This window comes from Theropithecus gelada, chromosome 3 (genome assembly GCF_003255815.1).
Source record: "Theropithecus gelada isolate Dixy chromosome 3, Tgel_1.0, whole genome shotgun sequence".
Lineage (NCBI taxonomy): Eukaryota > Metazoa > Chordata > Mammalia > Primates > Cercopithecidae > Theropithecus > Theropithecus gelada.
The window spans coordinates 111,116,293-111,141,092 of NC_037670.1; the positions used below are offsets into that span (position 1 = coordinate 111,116,293).

Here is a 24,800-nt window from a genome sequence, read left to right on the forward strand (position 1 = left end):
CAGAATTGATCATCACTACAGGTATAATCATTCCAGAAACATACGCTTACATGATGGTTCAGAAACATCCTGTTAACTTATGATTGATGACCTATATTCATGGAACGCACTACAACGTGTAATTATGGAACATGGTTTGACCAAATGGGAGTTCAACTGATAGGTGGGGTCAGTTAGAGATAGAATAATCATTAAGCTACTTAAAACTTCTCACTAATCTGTTCATCCTTCATTACAATGTTTCTCCTACTTTCCCCTACTTTACTGAGTACTACATGTTCTGACCTTGACTTGACAAGTCTGCCTTGTTTTCTAAGTCCTGACTTAAACATGGCAACCTGCTTCTGATCTCCATCTTTCCTACATTCTACGCTCCATGCTTTTATACAAATTGGTAACTTGACCCTAAATCTCTCTTACTTGATGGGTACCTCCCCCACACATAAAGCACCCTCCAATTAAAACAGCCTGTAGCATTAATGGGATCCAATATGAAGAAGGTCAAATATTAAGTATTGTATTTCCTAACTTCATATCGTAGTCAATACCATATTTATGATTAATCTGTAATAAAATCTGAATTACATTTATAAAATGTCGACATTTGGGGAAATTCTTTATTTCTAAAACACAATGTCCTGTCTCTTAGCCAAGCACACTTATTTCACAGAGCTGGTATGCAATTAATGTATTTGGAACACATGACTGATTAAAAATAGCAGCACTGTTCAGTTCTAACTTTGTTCTTTTGCCAGTTTTGAAGGTTCATGAGAGCAAAGGATTGAAAGATCATAGTAACTAGATAAAACCAATGCTTACGTATGTTTATCTGCTTTGTCTCATTGAACATGTCCACATCTGTATATGTAATTCAAATCAGGTACTGCTATAGGCATGCATTCTCGGTTCAGTACATCATTTATGATACTTAACATCATCATCATCACTTAAGATTTTCTATTAATAACATATTGACATATTAGCTTACTTTATGAAATGCACTTATTTTAATAGAACTTGATAATAATGATAAAGCATAATCCAGAGAGTTGGTCAACAAAGTGAACCTTTTTTTTTTTATGCTTACTATAACTTAAACCTTATGCTTCCCAAAATTCCTTTTCAATTTTATTCTCCAGAACAGGTTTCTTTTCAGGAAAAAAAAAAAAAAAAAAATCGTGATCTGTTAAATTTTATTTATTTTACTTGTTTGGGTTGTTTGCCTAATCTTTATAAGCTATTTCTGCCCTGCCAATTCCCCAAACCAAATGTAACAAAATATTTATCTCTTTTGCATCTAAGCTCCTATAATAATTAAGTTAAATTAAATTAAATTAAATAACTGTATTGATCGACTTAATTATAAATTTGTTGGGGACTTCATACTTGACCAAACAGGGTTCGACTATCTGTAATCAGCTCCCAGTTATTCTCCATGCCTACATTCTTTGGCTGAATTGATGATGAAATCTACTGCTTCAGAAAAAAATATGCTTCACTTTGCCTCCAACCAACTCTAGACCTCCATAATACCAAGTTATTCTCTCTCTTCTGTTTAAATTCTCCCTCTTCACTCTCTCCCCTCAAGCTATAAACAGGCTTAAGTTTCTCTGATTCTAAAATTTTTTTCAGTGAATACATAAAATTAAAATAAAGGCCGAGCGCGGTGGCTCACGCTTGTAATCCCAGCACTTTGGGAGGCCGAGGCGGGCGGATCACAAGGTCAGGAGATCGAGACCATGGTGAAACCCCGTCTCTACTAAAAATAGAAAAAATTAGCCGGGCGCAGTGGCGGGCGCCTGTAGTCCCAGCTACTCGGGAGGCTGAGGCAGGAGAATGGCGTGAACCTGGGAGGTGCAGCTTGCAGTGAGCCGAGATTGCGCCACTGCACTCCAGCCTGGGCGACAGAGCGAGACTCCGTCTCAAAAAAAAAAAAAATAAAATAAAATAAAATAAAATAAAATAAAATAAAAACTGAACCTTATTTTCTGTATACACTCTCTCTCAACCTACATCCCATTCTCACACTTTTTAACTGGCATGCATCTTAAAAGCTTAGTCTATGGAGATTATCTCTACTGTCTACTTCAGGGAATTCTTTACTTCTGATTTATTCTCCACCATTCTGCAGAAATTATTTTGGTACTTTGCCTGGTTTATCTTCCTATGGTATTTGACTTGACTGAACATTCCCCAATGTTGGGGATGGGGCACTTTCATTTTTTTCTGGCTATGTGTTTTCATGTGGAACAAGAATCCCTAAAGTAGCACTTTCTTTGCCCTCCACAGGGACAGCATACATTTTCTGATTAATGAGTTTGAGAGAAGGAGCAGAGCTTTGCTTCTCAGCCTCTTCCTTACAGAGAAGATGCATTCTTCCTTGCCTCTCCTTGCTATAAGGCGACTTGTGGCAAATATATCAGAGACAACCTTTATAAAACGTCTTGTTTTGTTTGCAAACCAGCTTAGCTAACAAACGTAAAGGTATATGCTTTAATCTTTATTAATATATAACAGAGATTGGTTTAGGGGTAGGAAGATTCTTTAGAGTAATGAATTTTATTTTTATTATTTTACTTTTAAAAACATTATCACTTTGGGAGGCCGAGGCGGGTGGACTGCTTGAGGTCAGGAGTTCGAGACCACCCTGGCCAACGTGGTGAAACCCCATCTCTGCTAAAAGTACAAAAATTAGCTGGGCATGGTGATGCACGCCTGTATTCCAGCTACTCAGGAGGCTGAGGCAGGAGAATTGCTTGAACCTGGGAGTTGGAGGTTGCAGTAAGCCGAGATCACACCACTGCACTCCAGCCTGGGCAACAGAGCAAAACTCCATCTCAAAAAAAAGAACATTATTAGTTTTAATTGACAAATCATAGTTGCATACATTTATAAAGTACAGTGTAATGTTTTGATACATGTATACAAAGTGGATTGATTAAGTCAAGCTAATTAAGATATTCATCACCTCACTTATCATTTTTTGGGGCAAGACATTTGAAATTTACTCTCCCATTTGTTTGGGAATATACAATACATTATTATTGTCTATAGTTACCCTTGTCTATAATAGACCTCAACATTTATTTTTCTTGTCTAATTGAAACTTACATCCTTTGATTAACAACTCCTCATTCTTCTCCTCTTCCCTTGTGATATGGTTGTGTCTCCACCCAAATCTCATCTTGAATTGTAACTCCCACAATTCCCACACATTGTGGGAGGAACCCAGTGGGAGGTGATTGAATTATGGAGGTGGGTCTTTCCTGTGCTGTTCTCATGATAGTGAATGAGTCTCACAGGTTTTAAAAGGGGAGTTTCCCTGCACAAGCTCTCTTCTCTTGTCTCTCACCATGTGAGACATGCCTTTCACCTTCTACCATGATTGTGAGGCCTTCCCAGCCAGGTAAAACTGTAAGTCCGATAAACCTCTTTCTTTTGGCAATTGCCCAGTCTCTGGTATGTCTTTATCAGCAGCGTGAAAATGGACTAATGCAGTAAATTGGTATCAGTAGAGGGTGTATTGCTGAAAAGATACCCAAATATGGGCTGGGTGCGGTGGCTCATGCCTGTAATCCCAGCACTTTGGGAGGCCGAGGCAGGCGGATCTCCTGAGGTCAGGAGTTCAAGACCAGCCTGGCCAACATGGTGAAACCCTGTCACTACTAAAAATACAAAAAATTTAGCTGGGCATGTCAGGTGCCTGTAATCCCAGCTACTTTGGGAGGCTGAGACAGGAGAATCACTTGAACCTGGGACACAGAGGTTGCAGTGAGCAGAGGTTGCACCATTGCACTCCAGCCTAGCAACAAGAGCAAAACTCTGTCTAAAAAAAAAAAAAAAAGATACCGAAAAATGTGGAAGCAACATTGGAACTGGGTAACAGGCAGAGGGTGGAAGAGTTTGGAGGGCTCAGAAGAAGATAGCAAAATGTGGGAAAGTTTGGAACTTCCTAGAGACTTGTTTAATGGCTTTCACAAAAATGCTGATAGTGAGTGATATGGACAATGAAATCCAGGCTGAGGTGGTCTCAGATGGAGACGAGGAACTTGTTGGGAGCCAGAGCAAAGGTGACTCATTATGTTTTAGCAAAGAGACTGGCAGCATTTTGCCCCTGCCCTAGAGATTTGTGGAACTTTGAACTTGAGAGAGACGATTTAGGGTGTCTGGTGGAAGAAATTTCTAAGCAGCAAAGCATTCAAAAGGTGACTTGGGTGCTGTTAAAGGCATTCGGTTTTGAAAGGGAAACACAGCATAAAAGTTTGGAAAATTCGCAGCCTGGCAATGTGATAGAAAAGAAAATAACTTTTTCTGACATGAAATTCAAGCTGGCTGCAAAAATTTGCATAAGTAACACGGAGCCAAATGTTAATCCCCAAGACAGTGGGAAAATGTCTTCAGGGCATGTCAGAGATCTTCAAGGCAGCCCCTCCCATCACAGGACCAGAGGCCTAGGAGGAAAAAGTGGTTGTGTGGGCCAGGCCCAAGGTCCCCCTACTATGTGCAGCCTAGGGACTCAGTGCCCTGCATCCTAGCCAGTCCAGCCATGGCTGAAAGGGGCCAACACAGAGCTCAGGCCATGGCTTAAGAAGGTGCAAGCCCCAAACCTCGGCAGCTTCCATGTGGTGTTGAGCCTGTGAGTGCACAGAAGTCAAGAAATGGAGTTTGGGAACCTCCAATAGATTGCAGAAGATGTATGGCAATGCCTGGATGCCTAGGCAGAAGTTTGCTGCAGGGGCAGGGCTCTCATGCAGAACCTCTGCTAGGGCAGTGTGGAAGGGAAATGTGGGGTCAGAGCACCCACACAGAGTCCCTACTGGGGCACCACCTACTAGAGCTGTGAGAAGAGGGCCACTGTCCTCCAGACCCCAGAATGATAGATCCACCAATAGCTTGCACCATGTGCCTGGAAAAGCCACAGACACTCAACACTAGCCCATGAAAGCAGCCAGGAGGGAGGCTGCACCCTGCAGAGCCACAAGAGCAGAGCTGCCCAAGACTGTGGGAACCCACCTCTTGTATCAGCATGTCCCAATACTTGACATGGAGTCAAAGGAGATCATTTTGGAGCTTTAAGATTTGACTGCCCTTCTGGATTTCAAACTTGCATGGAGCCTGTAACCCCTTTGTTTTGGCCAATTTCTCCCATTTGGAACAACTATATTTACATAATGTCAGTACCCCCACTGTATCTAGGAAGTGACTAACTTGCTTTTGATTTTACAGGGCTCATAGGGGAAGGGATTTGCCTTGTCTCAGATGAGACGCTGGACTTGGACTTTTGAGTTAATGCTGAAATGAGTTAAGACTTTGGAGGACTGTTGGGAAGGCATGATTGGTTTTGAAATGTGAGGACATGAGATTTGGAGGGGCCAAGGGCAGAAAGATATGCTTTGGTTGTGTCCCCACCCAAATCGCATCTTGAATTGTAACTCCCACAATTCCCACATGTCATGAGAGGAACCTGGTGGGAGGTGATTGAATTATGGGGGTGGGTTTCCTGCATTGCTCTTGTGATAGTGAATGAGTCTCATGAGATCTGATGGTATCAAAAAAAGGAGTTTCCCTGCACAAGTTCTCTTCTCTTGTCTGCTGCCATGTGAGACATGCCTTTTACCTTCTACCATGATTGTGAAACTTCCCCAGCCACATGGGACTGTAAGTTCAATAAACCTCTTTCTTTTGTAAATATCCCAGTCTCAGATATGTGTTTATCAGCAGGGTGAAAATGGACTAATATACCTTGTAACCACCATTCTACTCTCTACTTCCACGAGTTGGACTCTTAGATTCCACACACAAGTGATAGTATGCAGTATTTGTCCTAGTAACAGTGATCAGTTGATCTTCATTTGCCCCTCTCTCAGCTGGCACCAAAGTCCCTGGGGTAGAGAGATTTTCTTAATTGATCCCTTCTCCCAAAACTCTAAAACCCACCTCTTCAAACTCTTCCTATGTCTGTCTTCATAGGAAGAGTGGATGAGGAAGACAGGACTGTAGGTACTATACTGCAGTACAAATTGCATTGCATTTTATGAATTTTTCTAATTATAAAAGCAATTCTTACAGAAAACTTTTAAAATAAAATAAAATAAGTATAAATATAAATATAAAAATTTGTAAACTTAGAGCCAATCCAAAGATATACACCTTTAACATTTTGAAGTTTTTCTTAGTAGTTTTTTTTCCTAAGGGCATAATAAAAATTATATATACATGCACACATTTTTTTTTTCAACATTAGAATCAAACTTTACACAGTTTTAAAAAATCAAACTGTTTATTGTTGCTTTTTACCATTTGGTAGCAATTTACACACAGGCTTCAATCTTCAGAATACCCTGGAGTCAGTAGAAAAACCTTTTATAAATAGCTTTATACAATAGAAAATTCCCAATAGCCAAAATTTAGGCTGTAAAAAAAAAAAAAAAAAAGCAAAATATACTTTTCTGAAAACACTTAACTTTGAACAAAGCACTGAAACACCAAAGCAGAATGAAAACATCATTTCAACTCCACAAAAAGTAGTCATGATAAAAGGTGTAAAAGTCACCTAATTTTAAAGGCACTGCTCCCTTTTCAAACATGAGTGCAAATACTAACTTGGAAAGATCTCCAAAATATATATAATGTAAAAACAGATAATTTCACAATCATATGTATATGTAGAAATATCCTATCCAGACAATAAAAGAAAAAATCACTTATGTTGGTAAATACATGCACTTATATGAGACAAGATCAAGAGAGATATACATCGATTCTCAACAGAGGTTGCACTTATTAATGTCAAGAAATGGGTAAAGTGATACATTCACTTATTACCTTGAACTCCTAGAGAAAACCACCATTAATATGGCTCTAGTCTTCCCAACCTTTTCTAAGTATATATTACTCAAATATCACCAAGTTTCACAGTGCTATGGCTTTCATTAGCAGTGAAAAAATGTGAGAAAATGTAAGAACATGCAAACAAGTTACCCTTGTGCTACCCTTTGCCACTTGCACTGCTAGAGTTCTTTGCAAAGTTCTGCTCAAATCTCAGCAGCCCATAACACAATCATGGCCTCAAGTTTGAGCCACAGCCCAGTGTTTCAATCGGACCACTATCTCCACCCCAATTTCATCTCTTTGGCTACTTTTAGGACCACTACTCATCCTTTCTGCAAAAGCAGACAAAAACATGGCTCTTCTTCCTGGGTTGGACTATCTTAAGGAGTCCCTGTAACAGACTGGCTTCAACCCTAACGTGTTATAGCTTTTTAGCTTTATAGAAACACATCCTTTCTTCCACCAGGGTACATCCCCACAGAAAGGATAATCAGAAAGGTGAGTTCTTTCAAAAAACAAAAGCCACTAAAGACTCAGAATTACTTATAGAAAAATGTATTGTGCAGATATTCATGCACAGGTGAGAAATGACTTCTGTGCAAAGTTATTTATTGTAGCATTGTTTGTAAGAGCCAAAGATTGGAAACAAATAAATGTCTATCAATAGGATCTAGTTTAATAAATGATGATGTATCTATACATAGGACATTGGGAAGCTGTAAAAAAATGAGGAATCTTTCTTTATACTGATAGGAAAAGAAGATATAGATATATATTTAGATATATAATAAATCTATAATAATATATCTATATAGATACAGATATATAAACATATATTTAAAGTAAGGTGCAGCACAGTATGTGCAATATACTACCTTTGTAAACAAATGAAAAATAAGAATCAGTACTTGTTTTTGCTTGTATATGTTTGAAGAAACTATGAACATTTGCATAAGATATTAAGTACAGTATTTACCAATGGAAGGAGCTGCATCAGAACCGATCAGAGGAGGGAGACTTTTATTGTATATCTTTCTGTTTTTTAAACCATATTTATGTTTTACTTATTCAACCCCTCAGATCTTCAGATTTTCTTCTTTCAAATCAAGTCCTTTTAATGGGTCCATGCAAGTGAAATCCTTGCAAGTTAGCCTCCTGACTCAAATACTTGGTATGGTATTTTTTTCCCCCAGAAGGTTCCCCTGAGCCTTTGTATATTCAGTCAAATGAGTATGAGACGGACAGAGCACTCTTTTATATCTGATCTCTCCTTGTCTGGGATATACTCTATTTTACAAACCCACACAGATATATGCATACATGATGACATATATCATGTTTATATAAATGAATATTCTTCAGGTTACAACTCAAACTGTTAAAATGTTCAGTTATTTCTCATGGACACCAAGGGCAAAAAACCACTTGAACCTCTGGAACAAACCAGAAGCAGAGGCTATTAAGCCATCAGAACTGTCTCTACTATGTAGCTGTTTTATTCTTCTCTCTTTGTATAGATGGCTTCCTATACTTCTCTAATCCATATTGTGGTTTAAAAAAAAAAAAGTTGACAACAGCTCCTGGTTTGTGTGTGTGTGTTCTTGATACAGCCACACACACAGTGCCTGGTGTTTTTCTCCTCCTTGTACAAAGGCTGGTTCCTATTCTTGCTCTTGCTATTTTCTTTTTTTCTTTTTTTGGACAGAGTCTTGCTCTGTCACCAGGCTGGAGTGCAGTGGCACAATCTCAGCTCACTGCAACCTCCACCTCCTGGGTTCAAGCAATTCCCCTGCCTCAGCCTCCCAAGTAGCTGGGACTACAGGTGCGTGCCACCACGCCCAGCTAATTTTTTTGTATTTTAGTAGAGACAGAGTTTCACCATATTGGCCAGGATGGTCTTGATCTCCTGACCTAGTGATCCGCCCGCCTCAGCCTCCCAAGCTATTGCTATTTTCTAAATTTCCTGGGCAATGCTATCAATTAGACCAATCAGTTGTACTTTACTAGAAAGTTACATAACGGCCCTAACTCAAACAAGTGGAAAGAGGTGGGTGAAGGGGCAATTCTAAGAAAACTTATTTGGCCAATTTGAGGTAGGTAAATGTCCATTGTAATAGTATGCAAGGTATTTAACCTGGGCTTTTCCTAATTGTGTTGCGATAAAAGCCTTTGTAAATACATTCCTGCACATTTAGCAGATGATTTCCTTTGGTCAAACTTGTTTAAGGATTTTGACTCATGAGTAAAGAATGATTTTCCTGAATGATGGCAAGACACCACCAGCAGCAGGATGTGAGCTTGCCTATATCACTGCTCTTTACCATGTCATACTTGACATCACAACTTTTCATTTTTTTTTTCTAATTTGATTGCAGATTTAGTTCTAACTTTAGCTATTTGTAATTTGGGAGCATCTTCCTTGCTGGCTCCCTGATGTCTTCCAAGTCCAATATAATTATATTATTATTAATAAGATCCCTACATTCTACATCTCTATAATTTATAAAATGCTTCTCTGATCAAACCACTTTTGGGCTTTATGAAGCATCTTTTATATTCTTCGAAGTACAATATATACTTAGTCCCTACTCTATGACTTTCGGCTCAAGCATATTTTTTAATCATCTCTGAATTCTTTGGAATACTTTATTCAAAGATTGGCGTGTAATACATGCTCAATAAATGTTTGTTGAGTATAATGTGGCTATGTCTTTGTTTTGTGCTGCTACCACAGAATACCTGAAACTGGGTAATTTATAAAGAGCAGAAATTTATTTCTCACAGTTCTGGAGGCTGGACAGTTCAAGATCAAGGTCCAGCATGTTTGGTATAAGGGCCCAGTCTCTGCTTCCAAGATGGTGCCTTGAACGTAGCATCCTTCAGGGGTGAGGAATGCTGTTCCTCACATGGCATAAGAGTTCAAGAACAAAGAAGTAAAAGGGGCTAAGCCCTCTCTTTTATAAAGGCATCAATCCCACTGATGAGGGTGGAGCTCTTTTGGCCAAATAACCTCTTAAATGGTCTCATCATTGCCTGTGACAATATCAGTTAAATTTCAACATGAGTTTTGGAGGAGACAAACATTCAAAGCATAGCGGATTTTAAGGAATAGAAAAATTCTGAAACCTGTTTCTAAGGTTCATTATCCTCCAAGGCCATTCCTGTAGTAGCAAAGAAAGGTAAGGTGATTTGCCAAAATCTGTCTAGTCTCTCTAATATAAACATTCCCACCATTGTAGACAGTGCCATCTCTTCACATTATTGCTAAGTTGCAACTACTCTTTCTTTGAAATATCTCTAGTATGTCTTTTTTTTTTTAAACACTACTCTTATTGCCATTATCCTGGTCCAGGTTCTCCTGATGACACTTGTCTTCACATAAGAAGGGAGAAAAAATTATATACATATACATGTTACACATAAATTATATATAATATATAAAATCATAAATGTAGAGTTATTTATATTAATATATGTTGTATGATTATGTATATTTATATGTTATATATTTTTATATTTTAATATATGTGGAGGAATTGCATATGGGGATATTATCCAAGCTTTTTGCTGTTGTCTTGGTGATCACTACCTCCAGAGCAAATAGTATTCACAGCCTCTGGGGAACATTTATTTGTCCCAGAGAAAGCAGGGCACAAGTTAACATGGGGAAAAACAAAGAAGGCAATAGGTTTTTTAAAAATTTACAACAGAGGACTTAGTCTTGAAAGCCAAGGAGCTTTTGATTTGAGATAGCCCAGTTTTTTGAAAAAGAAGTGTTTTGAGCACTAAAAGTTTGGCACTGAATATAAAAAGCCAAAACGCTGAAGAACTTGGTCCATGAAGTTTATACCATAGAGATAAGAGTAGTTTCTAACAATAAAAGGGTGAGTTTTTCTGCCCCTACAAGGAGAGGTCTTAGTTGCTATACCATGGGCAGATAAGAAGAAAGCTAGGAAGGAGCCTTACTCCACTTCTCCCCAGGGTTCAAACCAGAATGAAGTTCCAGGGGCTAAGTGAGGTGGAGTTTAGCAGTAGCCTCGAGCATCCCCAGTGTGATACCAGAGAACAACTGACAGCCACTGCACCCCAAAGAGAGGTGTATATGTAACTGAAAGGAGGCCATCAGACCCCAGAATCCCGATGGTTGGAAAAAGGAGAAGGTAGTTTATAGTATTCATAATCAGGAATTATGTGAGGTTGAGGTCTGCTAACATAGGCCAAAGGGATAGAGGCAGACAACCAAAAACCATATGGAATTTCTCTCTCAGCAGATGCCAGCAGAAGATCAAGGACAAATGAAGAGCAAATATCCCCTTCCTGGTTATTGCGAAATTTTAGCACAACCCTCCAGAAACTCAGATGTAACTTAAGAAAAAGTGTGCAGAAATAAATCCTGATTGAGGATTTTAAAATAAAATCATAAAAACTGAGCTCCCTTAAAATCAACAAGATTAATTTTTTCACCATTATGTACAATAAAGACTTAAAATAGAGGGTAAAATGAGAGGAAAGGGATATTAATTTTGTTAATTTCTATATTTATGTATAATATATAATATACTTAAGCATATAATTATATAATATATTATTACATAGTATAATTATTATATAATTACATATTACATGACATATACACAATGCATATTATGTATATAATATAGTAAGTATATACTTAAATTTTTTTATATTTCAATATTTGAAAATTTCCATATGTATGAAAAAATTAAGACATACATGTTCTCAATACCAAAAATTATAATTTGAGACCAAGAGACTAAATATAGTGTGATATATCTATAACACACACACTGTTGGTAGTGATTCACTTTATCCTGGAAAGATAATATTAAATAGACGGTGCAGCTTACACTTGATCATATCTTAGAATCAAGAAGCCATGGCAGTATTTGTTTTATCAAACTCACTGACAGGTAGACATCCTTGGAGAGGCAGAATGGCATATGATGCAGGGGTGAGACTTGAGAATCCCAACTTCACCAGTTTTGAGCTGTCGAAGGCAAGTTTTGTAACCTTTCTGGAACTAATAATAAAATTCCAAACTTCTAGGGCTGATGAAAAGATTGAATAAATTAATGCCCATAAAGAACTTAGTTATGCGCCTACCTCATAGTAAGCAGAAAATAAACATTAGTTATTATTATCATTTGTGAACATTTCAAAGCATAATGTTTGCTTTTCTGTGTCACGCTTCTGAATGTTATTTATAAATGTGCATGATCTAACTATTATACAACAAAGAAACTCTTGGATTTTGAAGTTAGTCTTTAATTTACACACAATCATCTCTATGGGGTAGAAAAAATTCTAAAACAAATTCTAAACTCATTCTTAATTTTAAAATGGTTAAATAAATTTAATTCAAACTGCCATGTGTAATTGAGACCAAGAGTCTGTGAAAAAGCCAAGCCAGAGAAAATAGGAGATTCCAAATGGTGCTTGATAAACATTCATTCAGTACCTCAAATACTTATACAGGGGAAAAGATGAATTATTTAATTGGGCAGCAGTTATTGTTAAAGGAAAATAACGTGGAAAAAACTGAAATATTTAGGTACCTATCAAGAAATGATGAAAGCCAGCTGTGGAAAAATATTCTGTAAGAGAGAGTTTCTGTATTACAAAGGAAATAGCTGTACAATGTCAAGAAGGGAATTGGCAAGATGGAAAGCAAGGAAACCCACAACAATAGTCATAGTCACAAAAGCAGTGTCCATATATAAACTCAGCATCTTCTTACTGTGCTGTGGTTTGAAGATTTTGTTTCATCACTGTTATCACCTCTGCCAGATCAGCAGGTGGAAGCAGAAACCAGCCCGGGGTAGACTGCAAAGAGAATAGAGCTAATGATTAGAATCAAGTCATGTAAATGTCTTTCTTAAGAATTTGATGATGGAGAAATTTAAGGCATTAACCTAGTAAGAAACGAAGCTGAGCTAAATAAAGATTGGTTTTTTGGATCACTTGTTTTAACTTCTGTAATGTCTTGAGCACATGTACAGCCAGAAGAAAAAGGATGGGTCAAAACCACGAGAGCAGGGGATAGGGGAGGAAACCAGAACATATGAGCACAGACTGAAGGCTGAGACTTGGAAAGGGGTAGAAATGTTGCCTCTGGGATAATAGGAAGTAGATTAAAAATAGGTTGAAGCCTAGAAGTCTGATGATGGCAAGGGAACTAAACTTAGGGAGTTTGTGCCTAACAATCTTTCCTTAGAGAAGCAACTGGCTAGAAAATCTCTGAAAGTGAAGTGAGAGGAAATATGCTGAAAGAAAATGTTGTTAATAAATACCAGTGTTTTGTTTGCTCCTTTGAAAACACTGCTTCACTTTCTGTAATGAGATAATTATAGTCTTATCTCAAGAAACGTAGTTAAATATGACCGCGGACAACTCAGGCTATAAAAACTCAGGTTTCTAGATAGAGTCTACCTATAGCAGGACTGATACCCCGCTTGCATAGCTTTGTCTGGGGCTCAACAATTGCTTTTGATAACATTTTCTTTAAGAAACTTGGGGGTTAATACTGGGTATTGAATTTATCATTTATTTGGAATAAAATATTCTGGTACTTCATGAATGTCCTTAAAAAAAATCTAAGAAACAAGAAAATATTAGGGCCTTTCCCTAGTATGAAAAAAAAAAAATGTTAAGCCTAGGAAAGATTGATGTTTCCCTCCAGCTTTATTAGAAACCCAAACCATTGATTATCAGGTTTGGTGTGTGCTGCTTGGTTGCCCTGAACAAATGAGCCACGGACACAATTATAAAAGAAAGACATCAGACGAGCCAAACTATCATTTTGAAAGAATTAAGACAGCCATATTGTATGTTAACTATCAGCTCATCTACCTCCTCCCTGGTGTTACTTCTCTTCAGGGGCTACTTAATCTCATTGAGACAAGACAGCCTGCCTAACTGATACAGAAAACGAATGCCTTTTGATCTTATATCAAACAAGAGTTAGACTAAGAGAAGGATACAGCAGGCAAGATGATTGTCTTCCAAAGGAGAATTAACACTGCAGGAAGGAAAGTAGAAAAGCAGTAATATCTTACTTCGGAATTCCATAAACTAGGTTTACTTAAATAAGGATTGAAAAGTAATAAGTTCACCCCACTGAATGAACAGGGTTTGTTTGCTCTTAGTGATAAAGCACAAAGAGTACTGCAGCTATGAAATCTTTCAAAATTATCAATTTTCAGATAAGTGTTACATTAGTGATGGAAAGCATAATAGAAGTATAATAAATGTGAGAACACCTGCCTTTTAGCACTTAACTGTAAAGGACAGGTGTTTGTCAAAAACAACCTTTACTGCTGCCATATACTGCCCCTACTAAATAATTTTCTAGGAAGAGAAGAAATTTCTTGGAAGAGACTCATGATTTAAATAGCATTCAGTATGCTTTGTATAGAAATTATTTAGCTACAAGGGTGAGGAACTGGCTTTGCAATGACCAGAGTATCTGTGAATATACCAGTGTGTCTGTAAAGTTATCAGGCCATTATTTATACATCAAGAAAATCATAAAAAGGTATGTTCTCTATTCTAATGCAAAAGGTAATTTAATAATTACATCTGTTACAGTTTACATACTTAATATAATAGTAGTTTGGAAAACTAGTCCAAGAGTATGATTATATGAGTGAGATTAAATAAATGTTGGTATTCAGGGAGAAAATGTTAGGAATAATACAGTGTTTTCTTTTTAGATACAGATGATTTGAAAAATAACATGCTCTCTAGTGTAGTGGTTCTACCAATTGGATCACAGTCTTGATATATATGAAAAACTTAGGATATCTGATATTTGGAAAAGCATATCCTCCCACTAATTGACATTTTTTAAGACTAGGAACTATGAAGAAATACTACAAAACAGTGCCAGAAAGGAATGAAGGCAGAACAAAATAACATCTTTTTCTTACCAGAGACAGTATCTATAATGATGAATAACAAAATCAACAACAACTAATATTGATTTAAATGAGTCTGGTAAACAAAATACGGTTGTCTGATTAGAATAGAGTATATGGGTGCCTTCAAAATAAATTCTGGCCCTCTTGGGATTTTTCTTCCAGTAATTCACAAGTCCACACTTTAAACCTTTAAACTACTCACTACTCAATTGTCCATTTCTTTCTTCTCATTTAAAATTTACACTGGTTCTTTGTTCTGCCATCTTAAAGGCACCACGGCTGTTATTTACTGAACTCCAATGAGACCCACTTCCACCTTTCCAAATGAATGCAGCACCCGGCTTTTGATTTTCCTCCACATCTTCATTCTTCATCGTCACCTCTGACAACTTCAAATTTCATGCTAGGGACCCACGAGATACCTGAACTATATAATCCCATAATCTTGCTACCTGTAATCCTCCAACCCCAGCCTACCTGAGTCATGCACCAGCAAGATCATTCGCTGAATTTAATTATTACCAGCGCTAAGAGTATTCATTCTCCACACACAACCATGGTTCTACCACTACACCTCTCCACCTTCCCACCTCCCTCCTTGTTTTCTGCTCACCAAGTTCAATAAACACTAAAACTCTCACAGTTTAATGCATTCATTAACTTTCTATAAAATGGAAGGTTCTTCTAGTTTCTTCTTTTCAACCCCTTTTATCATCCTTTCTAACACCGAGTCTCCAGTTCTCATTATCCACCACGTCAGTGGGCAAACTTACATCATACGCACTCTCTAATTTTCCTGTCTTTGCTGATGAGCATTGCTGGAGAAAACCTGGGACTGCCGTGGCTCTCTATAACATACTTATGCTAGCTTCCACTGTGCTGGAAATGCCAACAACAATCCTCTGATTCATTGCTGGGAACATTCTCCCCAACGGCTCTACAAACATCATTCTTGCTCACTTACCCAAAGCCTTTTGTATCTTCCCTCTACCATTCATGCAATGACTCTGTGAACCAATCAACTACAAACTGGTCTCATCTACCCTCACCTCCTCTTCACCTCAATATACAGATGTCTCTTAACTCTCTCCATTTCCACCTGCCTTAAAAGCACTATTACCACCATTTACCTAACCCCCAATCCTGTATTTTTAACCTTGAGATCTCTCCTGAAGTCCAATGCCACACTAAAAGTTTCTTATAACATGTCCCAGTGCTTAGTCTAGAGCTGGTACAGGGTTGATACCCAGTAGATATTTATCGAATGAATGAATAAATGAATCTATACCTGAATGTGCTACTTTGAATACAGTTTGAAAAAAGTAGAGTTACTGGAAAAGAAAGAAAAAGAATCATCAAAGAGAAAGAATGTCTTATTTTGGGGTGGAAAGCAGCTTTCTGCTCCTTCTACTCCAGCTGCTACTATTATCTTCAAATCTAGTATTGAAGCGTTCCAGTGATTTTTTTTAACTGAGGTTTTTTAGGGTTGTTTGGAATATGGAATTGGGCATACATCAGATTAATCTAGCTGAAATGAAAACAACCTGATTGCATATGCAATGTTTTAAAGGGCAATAGTTAAATATATATTACTTAAATACACAGTATATCTAAAGTTATATCTTTATAAAAGTAGAAGGTGCATAAAATCACCCCCAAACCATTCTGATCATGAGCATTCTTTTTGCTACCTTCAGATTCTTATAGTCTGGTGACTACTGTGCTTTCTGCGTTCTTCAAATGTATAGGATGTTTATATAATGTGAAAAATGGTCACTTACCACATTGTTCTATATGCTTCCCCACATGCTGTTTCTATTATGTATACTATTTTAAATTTCTTATGATCTTGTTTAAAATATGTGTTTATACATTTTAAATTCTGTTTTTCTGATTTCTTCATTTATGATTTTTTGCCCCTCAAATGTGGATGAATTCCAGGAAGCCAAGATCTGAGCAGGGGAAGGAGAAGAATGACAAATAAACATCTTCCAGTGTCGGGTTAGGAAAATATTCGATCTTTCAATGTGTTCAACAAATGGGTTTAATAATGCACATTTCGGTATAAAACAGTTCACAACAGAAATATTTGCTACTCAGCCCATTTATCCTGGGAATTACACAACATGGACCATTTTCAATAATTCTTTCCATTGTAATGATTTCCTCCTGCTCAAGCAAGAGAGATGTACAAACCAGTTTTGTCTAGAAATGTAATATGTTGAGATACAAATGGATTGAAGAAAAATTAAAACACAAACATTTCCATCACTTTGGTTTGGTGTTGTAGTCTTTTTCCAAGTAATTTAACCATCTTAAAACTTTCCAAGATAATATAAAGTTGCTTTTTATTCAGAATCTATGCAACTAGCAAAGCAGATTTATTTTAAAGGCATAGTAAAGTACTGGTAGACCAAAACAAAAGATGAAGATATATTTTTAGGAGACCTGTTGGTTTCTTTTAATTTTGTAGCTTAAAGATCTTGAAGTACCTTTTGAACAACAAAAAATAACACTATGTTTAATATAATTTTATATTCACTTAATTTTATAGCCTAATGTAACAACCAGCATAAATTCCATAGATGCTAACTTTTAATTATTAAAACCATTCAATTATGTAAACCTCTCCAAACATTCTGAGTGAATATAAGTATAACATCATTCATTCATTTATTCAGCAAACAGGTATAGAATGTGTGGAGTAAATTATGAATTAATTCTCCAAGGAGTTTTTCAAGTAATGGAAAGAATTAATATATATTTACATTTCACAACAACTTATAATAATTGTCACAAAATAGATGTTATAAAAATGCATAGGATTACAGAGATCTGTGATAATTATTTCATTAGTGTGACAATTCAGTGCATAGAATTGTGTGTTTTACAAGGCTGTCCAAATGAAAATCACACAAAGCACTGCCTTTATTCATGGTTTTAGGCTTTGAGTTCTCAGAATGTTTTACCATGTTTGCCTAAGCAAAAATTCAAGGCACATTTACTTACTGAGCATGTATTGTAAGGCACTAAGCTGGGCACTAGTCATATATATTTAAAATAAATAGAGCATGCATGGTCTCTTCACTTGAGGAATTCCTAATCTAATCGAAGAAAGAAGAAAAAAAAAAAAACAAAAACCGGGTTTTCCACTGAACATATCTTTCATTCCTTCCTACATTCTCACCATCATTGGAGTTGAACTTTATTAGGCACCAAAGCAACCACATTATTTTATCAATGCCCCTTAGAAGCAGCAAGCAAGACAATTGGTTATGGTTGATTTTACAGTTAGCCCGTGATTGTTGATAAGACGAGTCAGTGTTTTCTAAAGAAATAGACATTGCTGGTACAACCCACACATGGGTTAAAAGTGCTGAGATGGCATTTCTGATCAACTTGAACAACGAGGAGACTTTGATAAAGAGTCTCCGATCTCTAAAAGTAGGGGCTACTTGAAAGAGCAAAATTCTATCTAGGAAGTGAGAACTGTGAAAGATTTGCTTGTGAGGACTCTCCCTGGTGACATGACAGGTCTTTCCCCTCCAGAATTCTAACTCTGTGAATGAGAGCAGAAACAGCAGAAGGAAGAGAGAAGAGAGACAGCTAATGCAAAACAGAGTGTAGTGTATGAGAGAGGATGTAAAGAAAAAAGTAAGGAAAGGCAGAACTTATGGGCGGGAGGGAAGAAGAGAAGGAAGAGAAGAAAAGGGAATAAAGGGTGAAAGGAAGGAAGGAAAAGACTGAACATATAACACTAGCAGCAAGGGCTCAAAGGGTGTGGTGACTGTAAGCCATTGGACTCAGTGCAATGCAGTAAATCCTGTGCCGGGTGCACAGGAACAAGGACAATAAAACTCTAAGGAGCAACAGCTGTTTTTTTCAGGAGGAATATTAGTAATAATCATAGCTAACACATACTTACTATGCACCAATCCTGTAAATGCTTACATGAATTAACTCAATAAATCCTCAGTACATAGCTACTCCAAAGACTGAGGAAAGTAGAATTGCTTGAGCCCAGAAGTTTGAGGCTGCAGTGAACTATGATTGTACCACTGCGCTACGGCCTAGGTGACAGAACAAGACCGTGTCAAAAACAACAACAACAAAAAAAAACAACACGGGAGTCTTATCAATTATCAACTATCTTATCAACCCAGATAAAGAAACTGAGACTTAGGGAAGTTAAGCAACTTACCCAAGGTCACGAAGCTAACAAGTGACAGAGCCTGGATTTGAACCAACATAGTCTGGCCCCAGTATCCCCATTCTTATGCACTATGCTATGCCTCTCATCAAGCATGCAAGAAGCTGAAGCAATAAGCTGATGGATTGAGACTTGAATCTGGCCACCTCTGGCTTTCAAACTATTTCTCACTCTCTATGAGGAAAGACATATGTTTTAAACAAAACTCACATTTGTTACACACACATTCCAGTGTAGGAGATAATTTCAATTAATGGAATATACTTACTCTATAGTCTTAGTAATTTTAGATTTAATTTTATCTTTGGTGTGTGAGACAAATTATCCTTAAGTAATACCTTTAACAATCCCAGCTGAAGGCTGCTAGTAGGAAATTGGTTGAATATAAAACACCTAAATTTAAGAAGATTATACTAAGGTATATATTATAGACAGTTATTCTTAACTAGTAAACTGTAACCCAGCCAAGGACAGGCCAGTTGCAAGCCCAAGTACAAAAGGGGAGTTCATTTATTCATTCAAATATTTATTTAGTGCCTGCTATATGACAAATGCTTGTTTTAGTGATACAAGAGCATATATAGCAAAGTTTTTGCTCTCCTGTAGAAAACATTCTGGTAGGTACGGTGGAGACTGACACAGAACAAATAAATGAAGAACCCTATAATGTGTCAGATGGTGACAACTGCTGAGAACAAAAAATAAAGTGAAGTAAGATGGAGAAAGGGAAAGACTGCGGTGAACTCAATTTATGTAGGGTGGTCAGAGAATGCCCCTCTGGTGACTTTTGAGTGAGCCCTGAAGGAAGTGATGAAGACAGACCTGTGGGTGAAGAGTTTTTCAGCCATAGGGAACAAAGTACAAAGGCTCAGAGGTGTGATGTGCTTGGTGAGTTCAGGAACGGCAAGGGAGCCAGTCTGGATGCCACAGAGAAAGCAAGCGAGAGAGTGATGAGAAGAATCAGAGTACTGGTGGAGTAGGGTCAGATTGTGTAAGGACTTACAAACCATGGAAGGGACTCAGATTTTACTCTGAGAGAAATGATATGTCACTGAAGGGTCTGAATACTGAAGAGGACTGATATGATCTGGCTTTGGTTTTAAAAGGATTACTTTGACTGTTGTGCGCGGAAGGCAGAGGGCCAAGGACAGAAACAGGGTGATCAGCTGGGAGCCTATTGCAACACATCAACAGACCAGGTGAAAGATGAAGGTGGCTCCACCAGTAGTCGAGCTGTGACTATAAGGCTAGCAGGATTTGCTGATGGATTGCCTATAGCGTACACAAAAAAGACAGGAGTCAAACTTGGTTGGTAAATTTTTGACTAAGTGACCAAAGAATGCATTTCTTAATTTACTATGATGGAAAAAAATGTGGGTGAAGGAATTTGGGGAAGTCAGTTTTGGATGTGTAAGTTTGAGATGTCTGTTAGACATTTATGCAGAAACATCCAGTAGGCAGACAGATATTCATGCCTGGAATTCAAAGAGGACATCCGAATGGAAATATGAATTTTGGAATGTCGGTATGCAAATAATACATAAAGTCTTAGAACTAGATGAGGTCACCCAGAGTGAGAGTGGAGAGGGGAAGATGAGGTCTGAGCACTAAGCCCCAGAATACAGCAATCTAGAGGTTGGGAAGAGGAAGACGTAACCAACAAGGGAGTGAATAGGAGAGGCTGTGAGGGAGGAGATGCAGTACGAGAGTGAAGTCCTGGGGACAGTGAAGGCAGCAGGTCAAGAAGGGTGTACAGGGGAAGTGCATGGGACTTTTCCCTTGATGTCTTCTATTTTCTCAATGAAATAAAAAGCAAAGGTGTCATGACAATGAGACCAGGAAGAAGGTGCTGGAGACTTAGGAAGATAGGAGAAGAAATGAAATAATCTCTGGAAAGCAGGATAGAACATTGACTAGAAAAATATAGTAGCATTGCCTACAAGTGGTGTGCTATTAAAGAAAGCTGCTCTTTTAGCAAACACAGAAGAGGGTGGGTTGGAGGCCAGGTGCGATAGCTCACTCCTGTAATCCCAGCACTGTGGGAGGCCAAGGTGGGTGGATAGCTTGAGCTCAGGAATTTCAGACCAGCTTGGGCAACATGGTGATGCCCTGTCTCTACAAAAAATAAAAATAAAAAACAAAAAACAAAAACAAAAACAAAAGTTAGCCGAATGTAGTGGTGGCATGCCTGTGTTCCCAGCTACTTGGGGGACTGAGGTGAGAAGATCACTTGAGCCCAGGAGGCAGAGGTTGCAGTGAGCGGAGATCATCCCACTGCACTTCAGCCTGGGTGACAGAGCAAGACTCTGTCTCAAAAAAAAAAAAGAAAGAAAGAAAGAAAAAGAAAAGAAAAGAAAAGAAAAGATGGTGGGTGGGTTGGGGGGCTCTAATTTGCAAAATTCAATGTCAGACTTGCTCAACTTCACTGTCAGACAGATTTGAAGAAGTTGCGGGGAGGACCCTAACAGAGTTAAGGCCAACCCCATCGGAGCATTGGCCTCTAGTGCCTGGTCAGAACAGGACGGCATTAGATAAAGTATTTTCGAAGGTGGCCTAAAACAACTGAATCACAGAATGCCTGACACTGGCGGTTGAGTAGAAAAGCCAAAGGTGAAGGCTAACAGTGAGAAGAGACCATAAGTTTGAAAAGTTATTCAGTCAGCAAGTGGGAGCAGTGTACGCAGGCAGGGAAAAGCAGAGTGAAAGAGGTCGGGTTTGTGGTTAGGGTTGAGGCAATGAATACTGGAAGGCTGATGGAAACCCATTTTTATGTGCACAGCACAGGAGAAGGCTTGATAACTTCAATGGGATTAAATGAGTTTGTAGAGGAACAATTCAACTGCTGATTGTTAAGTCTTAGAAGATACCTCCAGATGTCAGGCAGGGCCAGGAGGAAAAGCTGGTAATGCAAGACAAAAGAACATTGAATCAAGAAGTGGCAGAAGTCGTGTGCCATGACAGCTAAGACAGAAGAGAATTTTGAGAAAAGATTGGAAACCGGTGTTAGAATTGCAGAGCCTAACAACAAAGAAAACTTGTATCTGAGTGCATCAGTGACGGTGTTGGAAAGAACAATTTCATGAAAGAGTTGAAGGATCAAACATCCCTTGAAGGTGAAGGAGGCTGGAAGTGTAAAACGAATGCCCACATCTGGAATGTCCACCCCAGACCTTCCATCGTGTAGGAAGCACTGGCTACATAATCTGCATGGTCCAGTCCAAAATAAAAATGTGGGACATCTAATTCAAAAATTATTAAGATGGCAAAGCAGAAATTATACCAAGTCTAGGACCTGTGCTACACTGAAGGATGCATGAAGCTGGCCCCACAGATAAGAAAGAAGAAAAGCAGAATGCCATCTGGAAACAGCAGTGGGTTTCTCAAGGATGCTAGGTCTAGGTGTTATTTTAAGAGCTAGGCAAAGGTTGAAAGCTCTCTACTCCCTGTGCCACTAGATATTTTTATTTGTCATCTCAAATTTAAAACCTTCATCAAGTCATCTACTTTTGCCGTCTTTCTTTTATCTCTTGTGAGCTGCACCATTTTTTTAACGCCTCAAACCCAAAACCTAATAAGGAGTTTGGTCCTATGCTTCAGTTTCATTGTCTGCAAAATGGAGATAATTGGGTTTAAATGGGCAAATTACACAAAGTGCTTACAGCTATCCTGGCAGGACTCTTCTCATTATTCTGTTTGTCTTATTAACCAAATCCTATCAAATGTTTACTTTGAATTCTCTCTGGTAGACATTCTCTTTTTCCCCTCTTTCCTGGACTATTCCCCGGGGTCTTTTCACCACTTGTAGGATCCTGAAGATTGGCTTCTCTGACTCCCACGTCCTGCACCTGTGACTGCCAAGTCATCTTTCTTGTGTGGCTTTTGTCATATCACTGCTCCAAGAACTACTTTTTCTGCTGGCAGATCTTAAAACAATTGTGTTGTCTGCCTAATAATCAGGTTTAAGCTTCCCCACCTGGATTTCACTGCTCTTTTTGACGTAGCGTGGACCTAGGCGGGTCAGATTAATTTAGCTTCCTGAGCTTCCCATCCACCACTCTATATGCTCCTGTTGAGGGAAGCCATGGTGTTGCAACCCAAAGACGGAGACTGAGGGTGTTGTAACAATAAAAATGAAGACCTTTACCAGCCCTGCCTAAGAGTTCATCCTCAAAGAAGATAACATGGAATCCATTATAAGAAAACAGGTAAGTAAGATGTGGCCTAGAAGTGTGTACCAGGTGACTTCTGAGGTGGAAAATTATCTGGTGATACCTGTGTTTCTTGTGATGTATCTTTCATTCAACCTGTACTTACTGTCTAACGATGCTGGACTAGGACTCAGATATAAAGAAAGTCCTCAGTCCCTCCCACCTTTGAGTCCATCATCCTTTATAGTCCTGTGCATATAGTCCTATATACATTTTTATAGCCTCTCTTAGTAGGAGTCAGTGGAGAAGAAAAGTACAGGAACTAAGTGGTCAAGGTACCAGATGGCCTATGGATAGGGAAAAGAAAACTGAGAAAAATGGCTGACAAGGTAACATTTGCATATCAAAGGCCAAGAAGACAAGGAACTGTGGAAATATCCACGAGAGGTTAAAAAAAAAAGGCAAGGAGCAAGTGCAGTAGCTGCCCTTGAGTGTTTTTAGGGAGACAGTGTGGGGTAGGAAATGCAATGTCATGCTAAACCAAGAAGATAAGGCAAGTAGTAGGGAAGAGATTGACATGGTGACTATATTAGTCCATTTTCACATTACTACAAAGATACTACCCAAGACTGGATAATTTATAAACAAAGGAATTTAATTGACTCACAGATCTGCATAGCTGGGGAGGCCTCAGGAAACTTACAATCATGGCAGAAAAGAAAACAGGCAACTTCTTCACAAGGCAGCAGGAGAGAGAGCAAGCAAGAGCAGGGAAAATTGCCTTATAAAACCATCAAGTCTCATGAGAACTCACTGTCACAAGAACAGCATGGGGGAAACCACCCCCAAGACCCAATCACCTCCCTCTCTTGACACATGGGGATTACAGTTTAAGATGAGATTTGGGTGAGGACACAGAGCCAAACCATATCAGTGAAAAACAGGGGGACACTCAGCACTTCAACAGAAATGGGAGGGGACATAGTGACTATGGAAGAGTAACCAGTGAGGGACCTTTTGCAGTTAGGCAGCAAATTATGGGGTTTTAAAGACAAATGCCAGCAAATACATAGGGTATAGATTTAAGGGACATAATGGGGTGGCCCTTGGGCCACACCAAAGCATTAAGAAAAGGAAGAACAGAACTACATGGAATGAAAAGGGTAAGAAAAACAGCAAGGAACAGACTAAGGAGATTCAGCAGTACTGGGATAAGATCTGAACAAGAAGGAGAGGTCTCTGATGAGAAAGTCCACCCTCTCCTCCATTCCTCACATACTTAGAGTCAGCTGTGGTTTTTGTCAAGGCCCAAGATAATCTTGGGTATGCTGTTTCTTGGGTTGATTTTCCTGCAATGAATGAATGTTTCATTCCAGTTCGAAAGAAAGACATCTCCATTAAAGGATTAGTTATCCCCCGAAAGAGAAAAAAAAAATGGAAAATATGATTTTGTGAAACGGATATTGACTGTACACAAATATTTATTAAATGTCTATTAATTCCAAAATGCATATAGCAAGTACTTATTTAATTCTCACACCAGCCTAATGTGGTAGATTATAGTATTCCTACTTTATTGATAAGGGAAATTGGTGATCTAAAAGCTTAAGAACCTAGCCCAAGGTTACACAATAAAGCCAGACCTTCAATCCATGACTATCTGGTCCTAAC

The 24,800-nt window shown here is 38.3% G+C and overlaps 1 long non-coding RNA gene across 1 annotated transcript in view; it reads right to left on the bottom strand.

Annotated features, from left to right (window-relative positions):
* The window catches only part of LOC112620348, a 78,267-nt gene that overhangs the window by 47,105 nt on the left and 6,362 nt on the right, over positions 1-24,800 (bottom strand). Inside the window, exon 2 of the long non-coding RNA XR_003118516.1 lies at positions 12,631-12,675. This is a non-coding gene — a long non-coding RNA (uncharacterized LOC112620348). The remainder of the gene's footprint in view (positions 1-12,630; positions 12,676-24,800) is intronic.